This window comes from Abramis brama (assembly GCF_963993115.1).
Source record: "Abramis brama genome assembly, chromosome: 6".
NCBI lineage: Eukaryota > Metazoa > Chordata > Actinopteri > Cypriniformes > Leuciscidae > Abramis > Abramis brama.
This window is the reverse complement of record NC_139968.1, coordinates 13,983,980-13,994,871: the sequence shown is the minus strand read 5'-3', so window position 1 is coordinate 13,994,871 and position 10,892 is coordinate 13,983,980.

The window sequence follows — 10,892 nt, the reverse complement described above, 5'->3', positions numbered from 1 at the left end:
CCCTCTTGATGGAGGCCAATGCAACCAGGAGAACTGTCTTACAGGACAGGATTTTTAACTCAGCAGATTGCAGAGGCTCAAAGGGTGGTCTCTGAAGAGCCGAAAGGACCAGAGACAAATCCCAAGAGGGTATAGAGAGTGGGCGAGGAGGATTTAGTCTCCTTGCTCCCCTCAGGAACCTGACGATCAGGTCATGCTTTCCCAAAGACTTACCATCAACAGCATCGTGATGTGCAGCAATAGCGGCAACATACACTTTAAGGGTGGAGGGAGACAGCCTTCGCTCCAGCCCTTCTTGCAGGAAGGAAAGCACGGCTCTGATCGAGCAAGATCGGGGGTTCTCCTCGTGAGAGGAGCACCAGTCAACGAACAGGTTCCACTTCAACGTATAGAGGCGCCTCGTAGAGGGGGCTCTAGCGGAAGTGATGGTGTCAACTACCGCAGGGGGTAGGTCACCTAGAACCTCCGCGTCCCGTCCAGGGACCAGACATGGAGTTTCCAGAGGTCTGGACGCGGGTGCCATAAGGTGCCCCGTCTCTGAGAGAGCAGGCCTTCTCTCAGAGGAATGGGCCAGGGAGGGGCTGTCGCGAGGAGCACTAGTTCCGGGAACCAGGTCCGGTTGGGCCAATACGGCGCAACTAACAAGACCTGCTCCTCGTCCTCCCTGACTTTGCACAAGGTCTGTGCAAGAAGGCTCACTGGGGGAAACGCATACTTGCGTAGGCCCCGGGGCCAGCTGTGTGCCAGAGCATCCGTGCCGAGGGTCCCCTCGGTCAGAGAATAGAACAACTGGCAATGAGACGTGTCCGGGGCGGCAAACAGATCTACCTGTGCGGTCCCGAAGCGCCTGAAAATCAGCTGGACCACCTGGGGATGGAGTCGCCATTCTCCCGGTAGCACCTGCTGCCGTGAGAGCTCGTCGGCTGCACGGTTGAGCAGGCCCGGAATGTAAACGGCACGAAGCGACCTCAGATGCTTCTGACTCCAGAGGAGGAGATGGCGGGCGAGTTGTGACATGCGGCGGGAACGTAGACCACCTTGGCGGTTGATGTACGCAACGGTCGCAGTGCTGTCCGTACGGACCAGTACGTGCTTGCCTAGAAGCAGCGTTTTGAAACGGCTCAGTGCAAGACGTACTGCTAACAACTCGAGGCAGTTGATGTGCCAATGCAGTTGAGGCCCCGTCCACAGACCTGAAGCTGCATGCCCGTTGTACGTGGCCCCCCAGCCGGTGGTAGAGGCATGGACACTTGTTCCAGGAGGACACCTGCCCGCAGGAACGAAGGGTCCGACCACAAGCTGAGAGTTTGGCGACAGTGCGGAGTCACTTGGACCCGGCACGAGCCGCTCTGCCACGCCCATCTCGGGACTCGATCGTGGAGCCAGTGTTGGAGCGGCCTCATATGAAGCAATCCGAGCGGCGTAACCGCGGCTGCAGATGCCATATGCCCCAGGAGCCTCTGAAACAGTTTCAGTGGTGCCGCTGTTCTGCGTCTGAGCGTGCTCACGCAGTTCAACACTGACTGGACACGGGCCTCGGTGAGGCGCGCTGTCATGCTGATCGAGTCTAACTCCATACCGAGAAAAGAGATCCTCTGCCCGGGGGTGAGTTTGCTCTTTTCCCAGTTGACCCGAAGCCCTAGGTGGCTGAGGTGACTGAGCACCATGTCCCTGTGTTCGCACAACTGCTCTCTCGACTGGGCCAGAATAAGCCAGTCGTCGAGGTAGTTGAGGATGCGAACACCATGCTCGCACATGGGAGCAATGGCCGCCTCCGCGACTTTCGTGAAGACGCGGGGCGACAGGGCCAGCCCGAAGGGTAAGACCTTGTACTGATATGCCCGTCCCTCGAACGCAAAGCGGAGAAACGGTCTGTGTCGAGGGAGAATCGAGACATGAAAGTACGCGTCCTTCAGGTCGATCGCTGCAAACCAATCTTGGGGACGGATGCATTTGAAAATGCGTTTCTGCGTAAGCATCTTGAACGGTAGCCTGTGAAGGGACCGGTTCAGGACGCGCAGGTCCAGGATTGGTCGTAACCCACCACCTTTCTTGGGTACAATGAAGTACGGGCTGTAGAAGCCGGTCTTCATATCGGCTGGAGGGACCGGCTCGATCGCGTCCTTCGCCAGTAGGACTGCGATCTCCGCCCTGAGCACGGGGGCATTGTCCGCCAGAACACGGGTGAACAGGATGCCCTTGAAAGCAGGGGGGCGCCGGGCGAACTGAATCGCATAGCCGAGTCTGATGGTACGGATGAGCCAGCGAGACGGGCTGGGAAGCGTTAACCAGGCTCCCAGAAACCGAGCAAGCGGGACCAAGGGCACCACAGACGTAGCCGGGGTGGGGCAGCGCGGCGGAATGCAGGGACCCGACTCGGACGGCACATCGGCCCGAAGTGGGGTCTGAGTGTGTGGTGCAACACATACCTGCTTCCGTCGAAGGGCAGAGCGGGTGTGCGGAGGCGTCAGAACGTCCAGGACACAGCCACTGCTGCCTGCTGGCGATGAAAGAGGGGCTGGGGAGTGACAAGGCATGGCGGCGTCGTCGACTGCCAAGCGCGCCCTCTTGGGGCCCAGAGGTTTCAGAAATTGCTCTTTTTTTGAAAATGTGGGTACCACTGACCCGTGGGTCAGTGGCGGAACAAAAAGAAAAGGAAACAAAAGATTCTCCGCCCGGCCCTCCACCGGGGGAAGGAGTGGCGCCTTCGCCATCTCCTGAAGAGCAACTTGATCCACCTCCGGGCCGCCCGTCTCAGGGTCGTTTGCACCGTCGCTTGCCTCCTGGTTTGGCAGCGGCCTGGACGGGCGGGGTCGGCTTCCTACGGCTTGCTCCGCGCTGAGGCCTGGATGGTTGCTGCTGCTGCTGGGGCTTAGCGGGAGCGGAGGACGCCGCAGAAGGCCGACCTCGGCGACGAGTAGACGGAGGGTCTGCGGCCGGCGGACGGGTGGGAGCAGCAGCGGTCCGCCGGGGCAGGATGTGCCGGATGGCCTCCGTCTGCTTCTGTGCGGCCGAGAACTGTTGGGCAAAGCTCTCGACCGCGTCGCCGAACAACCCAACCTGGGAAAGAGGGGCATCCAGGAACCGATATTTATCGGTGTCCCTCATATCCGCCAGGTTGAGCCAAAGGTGGCGCTCCTGGACCACCAAGGTGGACATCGCCTGACCAACTGAACGTGCGGTTTCCTTCGTCGCCCGGAGGGCGAGGTCGGTTGCCACACGGAGATCCCGGAGGAGCTCTGGGTCAGAACCACCCTCGTTCATGTCCATGAGCGCCTGGGCCTGGTGGACCTGCAAGAGCGCCATGGCATGGAGGGCAGAAGCAGCCTGTCCACAGGCCTTGTAAGCCTTCGCCGTCAGACCGGACGAAAACTTACAGGCCTTGGACGGGAGGCGTGGATTACCCCGCCAAGAGGAAGCGGACGCCGGACACAGCTGCATCGCGACGGCCCGCTCCACTGGGGGGATATCCACATACCCCTTAGCTGCCCCGCCGTCGAGGGTGCCGAGGGGTGAGGAGCCACTAGAACGGCTTCGGGCACTATACGGTGCCTTCCACGTCCTAGAAAGCTCCTCATGCACTTCCGGAAAGAAAGGTACCGGGGCGGCGCACTGAGAACCAGCACGGCCCGCCCCGAGAAACCAATCGTCCAACCGAGAAGGTTCGGGACGTGGTGGAGGATTCCACGCAAGCCCGACCTTCTCGGCGGCCCGGGAAAGCATAGCAGTCCATTCTGGATCTGGCTCGGACAACGCTACACGCCCCGAGGGGGGCAACGCAGCCGAGTTGTCATTTCCAGAGGACAGCTCCCCCTCCGATGCTGCGATCGACATCTGGTCATCAGCCGGAGCCCCAAAGGAAACGGTTGGTCGTTCCGGAGAAGGACCAAGACGTCCACTAAGGGGCCCCAGTGGCGACAGCGCTTGTGAGGCGTGAGGGGCCCGCGGAGGATGACTCGACGGGGAAGCCCTCACGGTAATCCTCAGATCACCCTGGTCATGCGCCGAAGTAGGTCTATTCTGCGGGGCAGAATAGACACTAGATCGGGGCATAGGCGAGGGGACTGCACCTCCCTTGAGGTAAGCGAGTCTCGATCTAAGCGCTGCGATAGTCATGTTCCCGCAGTGGGAACATGAACTATCCACAAAAGCTGCCTCAGCGTGTTGAATGCCCAAACACGAGAGGCAACTGCTGTGGCCATCTGCTGGCGCCAGGGAACGACGGCATCCAGAAACGCACAAGCGGAATGACATCTTGAAAAAGACGCAGGGTCACGCTTGTGTTGCTCTTTTAGTGAAAATAAAAAAAGGATTTAGAAAAACTCTCTTTTGTGTTGAAGCACCCAGGGGTAGCCGCAGTGTGAATGCACACACAGGGGAAACGCCCACCGAACCGACACACACACACACAAAACACAAAACACAAACACAATGCTGTGAAAACAGCAGTTGAGAGCTGCAATGCTCGCGGCCACCGCTGATCGCGCCGTCACACCAACACAGGAACAGAGAGATGATCCTCTTTTTGAAGTCTTCAAAGGCTGATTCTGATAGACAAAAAGTCTCATAGAAACTTGGCTCCGAAGTGAAAGACAATGTGTGCGTGCGCCCGCTTCCTGTTTATACCCGCGCGGCGGGGCGGGGCGCGTGACGCGATTCACGCACGCCAACGTTCATTGGCTCGTTCTGTAGACACTCGAAGTTGATAGGGCTCCCTGAAGTGATCCCAATTACGTCGTCACGTCGACGTTACGTCGAACGTGAGCGACTGAAAGGGAACTGAGGAATATTGTGGATGGCAGCCTCTCAGTTTAGTACTTAAAATTATTAAACATTTAAAGGTGAATCCAGTTTTAAGGGAAGGGAAACTGATGACCATTCTAAAATGCAAAATAATTTGAATAAACCTTTTTGGATAAAACATTGTTTTTCTTAAACTATGGTTAAAAGGGTTGAAATGTTATATTTATCATTTTATAAAACTTTTTGTTTTGAGGATGTTACCATCAGGGTCATACGCACAATTTTATGAATACAGAGGCCCAAAAAGTGTTCTTGCTAGGGGGATTCAGGGGCATGCCCCCCCCCCTGAAATAATTTCAACTGCTAATTCAATTTTTTTCCCCTCCAGAATTTAAAGAGTATCCTATTAATGAGTTGTTCTCCCCCTCCTTCTCATTACATGAAACTGTTGATGCTGTTTTTACTCATTGAGTTGCAAGATTCTGGAAACAGACAATCACAATTAAGAATTTTTTTTTTTTATATTTATTACAATTCTCCCACAATTCTGAATAGACAACTTAAAAAAAAAAAAAAAGAGTAATTTAATAGAGGTTCTGGCATAATGTTAGTTGCTGCAGTCTATTTACAAAAATATTTGTAATTAATTTGAATGATTTTTTTTTTTAAATCGGTTTGAATACATGATTCAAGGACTCAATTATAAAGATATCACTTGTTTCATTGCTAGATGAATAGCGTTTTTGAACAAATCTTTTGAATGAATGATTCAATGACAAGTACATTTTTTAACAGTCACTTGTCTCCACCTACTGGTGTAACAATGTAATCGATATCTTTATTTGAAGCATCAAGTTACTTTCAAAAGGTGATTTACTCTATTTTGTTCACTTCTGTTTGAGAGGGGGGAACTGGTTGTCTCCCTAGGTGGCAAGGCTGTAGTTTGGGTTTGAACATTGGGGGGTTAAAGTGCGAACCGTTTAACGGGGTAGCAGGAAATGCTCCCTCGTGAGGTTTATTTATTTATTTATTTATTTATTTTTTTTTTGCTTTATTTTTGCAAAATGGCCCACACATGCAAAGTTGGTTGATAACAATCACTTGTTTACAAAGTGCCATGGGAAGTCAAATTATCATTGCTCATTTGTCTAATTTTTTTTTAATTGTTAGTTTCCTGTCATTAATTGGATTATTTTTTATTTTCCCAATAGGCATATCTGTCATATTAGCAGAACACATTTTACACATGAGAAAAACCAATTGTTTAGTCAATAATTCAAGAAGGTCCATACTTTAAAGCTCTCGATTCTAACGTGCACTTGGCCTTATGAAAAAGTAGTTATTGTAATTGTTTAATATAGCTTTTGTTACAATAAGGATATAATTACAGGTAGACCACTGATGGCTCACATTTTAATTTTTTCTTTCTTTTTAACTTTTTAAAAGTCTATTCCCTTAACAGGTTATTATTATAAATTCTACAACAAGTTAGTTCAAATGTAGCCTACCACAATAAAAAAACAATAGAGCTTGATAAATTATAGTAAAGGTGGTCATGAGAAGTTTTAATAGCTTGCAGGAAGATGTTTTCCCCTCGTTTCATCAGTCTTTTTAGTGGCTGTTTTTAGATCATGTTTGACTTTCTCCACAGCGTTTTACTACATTCTCAATATAATTAAAATGGGTTGTACATTTTATCAACGGCTCGCGCAAATCTTATCACAATTTTGAGCGTGATGTATACAATTAATTAATTAGCCTTTTTAATTAATTAGATTTTATGTTTCTGTCAGAGAACGGCAACATGTGAGAAGTGCCGGCACGCAAGAAAAAGTGAGGGTATACAGCTTCAAATATAGATGTGCCAGTCCTGCGATACCGGTGCGTACCGGCCCACTTCAAGCACTGAGTAAGATCCATAGACAGTAAAAGAAATGGACACAGCGACCCCATAGACTTCAACGGAGAAAAGTGAAGTCAATTAGAAGCACTCTCTTCCTGATGGCTGAGCGTACTGCACAGACTCAAACTGAGCTTGATGACGTAGATGTGACGTGAGCAACTACCTGTCTGACAGTTGTAAGTCTTCTAGTAGCTGTGCCAAGAGAAATCTGAATAATTCCCTTCCGAATCTTGCAGAGACGGAGAGCGTGAGTAGGAGCTGTCCATGAGCTAGGAGCAGGAGAAACTTTATGACTCTCTATGGGCTTCTCCATTGACTTTATCTGACTTTATGCCACCACGTCCCCCAGATTGACTGCGAGCTTCTCCTCCTGTTTATACGGTAATGTCTCTACTGTGCGACAGAGAGTCGCGTGGTTATGACGCAATCGTTAGCCTATTTTTACAAAAACTGCTTCTACGGGACCATAACGTAAGATACAAGGTAATGGAGCCTTTTATACATTGTCATGTTTCTTTAGAAATAAACAATGGATAAATAGAGTCTTTAAACACGTCAGATGTAAAGTTATTCGCTGTCAAAGTGACGCCAAAATGAATGGGAGTCAATGGAATGCTAACAGCAGGTGATGGTCTGCTAACCAATGGCGGCCTCCGGGGAAGGTACGCTTTCCGGGTGCTGGATTACCCCCTTGGTAAGATCGTGTGAATGTTTGGAACCAGATCGCGATATTTTAAAGCGGCGCTATGCAGTTCTGGCAATTTCTTCGCTGTTTTCTCGCTTTTTGGCCCGTTATTTCGCTCAAAGGCACTAGGGCGGTGCGAGAAGACCACCATTCATCCCGAAAAAAGTCATATAACCATTCCAATGACTCCGAAGCTGTTCAGTTAAGGTAAATTAAGCTAAAAAAACCTGCATAGTTTATCTTGTAGTAACCTGCACCTTTAATGATTAATTATGCAATTTAATTGCGCTATGTTTTGTGCTGAACTCATATCGCTTTTGTAGTCTATTGATAGAAGAAATCCCTTCATTTCCCAATTTTATTTTATTTTTTTAAACAATATGAACTGGAACGCCTGGACTCCATGGACTCAGGAGTAAGGATTTAGGAGTAAGGTTGGGAAACCCCTTTAGCTGTGATACAATTCGAACACTGGCTGGTTCTTGCGAAGACCATGCCGTCATCTCATTCTCATTCACCAAAACAAAACATAAACCTGTCATGGCCACCATCCGCTCTCAAGAAATTATTTATGTACAACAGCTTCCAGCTGTAATGTAACAGTCTGTTCTGTTCTGTTCTAATCCTTGCTCAAATGAGCAGCCCATGGTGATGCCTTAGGTAACAGCTGGGTTACTTGCTAAAGAACATGATCTGAAATACACTCCAGCAGATATAATACAGTGATTGATGGTTTAAGAATAGAGGTTAATGTTCATGAGTACATGCAGGATTTCTTTGTGATCAGTGTGTTGCTTCTGGGTCAAAGAGACAACACTGGAGGGTAGGAGCAGACAAATGATGAATGGATGTCACAAAACAGGTGAGTGTTTTCCTCAGAGGGTGATGTAAGAAAATATGGTTTATGTGACTCAGCAGGGAATTTCAGTGGCTTTTCAGTTTTGAAGATGTGCATGAAGCCAAACACGCACATTAGAACCTTTCCAGATGATAAAGCAAAACTTTTCCAATGTTTTGACATAAATGGTTGAACATTTGCACTAATATACAGTTCAATTTTCCTTCTCAGATCAAAAGTATAACCAGAAAAATAAGCGTTTTAGTATATCTAGCATTTAAAAGTCAGTTCTGCAACATCTCTTTTCTCTAGTTGAATTAATTTACGGGTAAATCAAGTGTCTGGAGGTTGGTGAAAGAGTGTTTTTGAACGTTTGCTGGAGTAATTTGGAGCCACTTTGAGCTGGGCTTCATTTTAGCATAAAATGTCTCACAGATGGGACTAACAATGCTTCTATGTACACATCTTTATATCAAACAGGCCTTGAAATCTGAGGAATTGCTTGATGTGTGCAAAGATTCCAGAATCAGAAATGTGCCATTAACCAGAGGTGACGTTTTCATTGGCCATTTTTGCAGTAATGTAAGCCATGCAGTTCAGATGTTCAGAGAAAAAACAGCTTTAACTTCTCATCCATGTGGAATACAATGGAACAAGCCCAAACCTGAGCAGCATTAGTACAGCCCGTGACAGTGATACCTGTGAAGAAGGCAACTCAACCTGACAGTTAGGTCATGGAACATCTCATTTATATAATCTGTTATACACTGTACATATAGCAGGGGATGCTGGAGGGGAGGCTTTAAATGTTTGTTTCCTTTTTAGAAAGATTTCATAGATCCACGTCACACTCCTTAAACTGATGCCATTTGCTCAAGGCTAAAAGACAATGGCTGCATTGTAAGGCTAAGAATGATTTTCCCTTCTTAGAAGCTCAATTTGCAGGCCAGGCATGGTGAAGCTGTTATATAAGCCATGATTTCTATGACATACACACTGCATGGAGCCCGTCATGTCTTTCCTGTAGTTTCAACACTCATCATCTTGATATGTTACAGGAGAGGCCATGAGCAGACTGTGTATCATATGTGTGTGTTCCTCTGGTAGTATAGACACAATTTCTGCAGTTGATACCAATATGTGTAAAATTTCACAGTTCTTGATATTACAGAAAAGTAAACAACAACAAAAGTATGCTATTGAATATTTTTTAAATTATTTATTTTATTATTTTATTTCATTATGCAATTTTAAGTTATATTAAAAAGTGAAATAATTTTAAATATGATCAATTTACATGGTCTAGTATTACTTTGGCACATGTCCATTATCGTTTTTTCTCTCTTTGTTATTTTTGGAGCATGTGCGCAAATACCTATGAGGATTCAAATGATTTGCATTGTCCATGCAAGTCCATGCTGGTCTAGTTTAAGTTTTCCAGTAGGTTGTATTTGATATCCTTACAAATTAAATGTATAACCAAAAAAGGTGACATACCACGATTCAACCTGAAACATTGCAAAATCCATTGCTCAGTTGAAAGGTGAGCCGCTTGACCTCAGAGTAATTGTTAGGCAGTTAAATGGCAGCATAACAATTTGTAGCATGTTCCTAAGAAGGGTTACAGGTCAACATGTTTTCAGGTATGAAAAACAAAGCTGTAATGACCTGATTCTGGTCTACAAGTCTTCTCTAATTTGTCCAAGCCTCAGCGCTATCCAGCTCAGTCTTTTGAAGTAACTCATTAAGAATTTACAAGGTAATCACAGAGACTTAGAGTGGTACCAGCTGTAGAAACCATTTTTATATATGCACCAGAAAGATGTATGTGGGGTTAAAGCTATAGCCAAAGGCATCGCACGGCCTGTTGAGCTGATTCTGGCAACTCACTTTGTTGTAAACTGTTGTGCTGGTAAAGCAAGCAGTCCTAGACATGATCACAGCTGCAAATGAGTGACGTTTTGTTTGAGTCATGATAGGGAGTGGTTTTCCAAATTGTACTTTCGTTTTTTTCTTTTCACGGTTTTTTTTGTTGTTGTTTTTTTTTTTTAGCTTGTAATGTTCTTTAAAATAATTCTTCTCGGAGCACGGGATGTTCTGAAGTAGATTTCTTGTTTTATGGTGCTCTGTCCTGATGATGTAGTAGGAGACAGGCTGTAGTTGCATAATTTTTGGGCAGCTTGATTCATGAATATGTCTTTGTTCACATCCTGTGGGTCAGACGAGACTCACTGGAACGAGTGCTTCCCTTTGCATGTCGCATGCAGTGGCACGTGTTGGAAGCACTTTCATTATGATCACTTTCCAACCCCCCCACCACCCCCTCCAAAATTTCCTCCTATGTCCCTGGAGGTTAAGTTGTTTGGCAAGGAGTGTGGGGCTGGATGGCCAACTAGACGAGACGTAATGTGCAGCGGTTAGCAATGGCCGCAGATAGACAAGTGCTTCTGTCCGTGATGATGAAATAGAGGGATACTGTACTTTCCACCAGGTCAAATCACTGGATCAAGAGAGGCATATGCCATCTGCTGGTCCATCTTATGTCCTGCTCATGTACTCTATCATTCATTGTCCTCCTTGAACCCAGACTCCCTTTAGGCTATTTACCATTGTATGGGTGCCCCAAGTCCGTGTATTAGGTCCAATCAGATTTTGGAGGAAACAGCCTTACACAAGCACAGACATGCACACCCACAAACACACAAGCTGCAGGAAAAAATCCT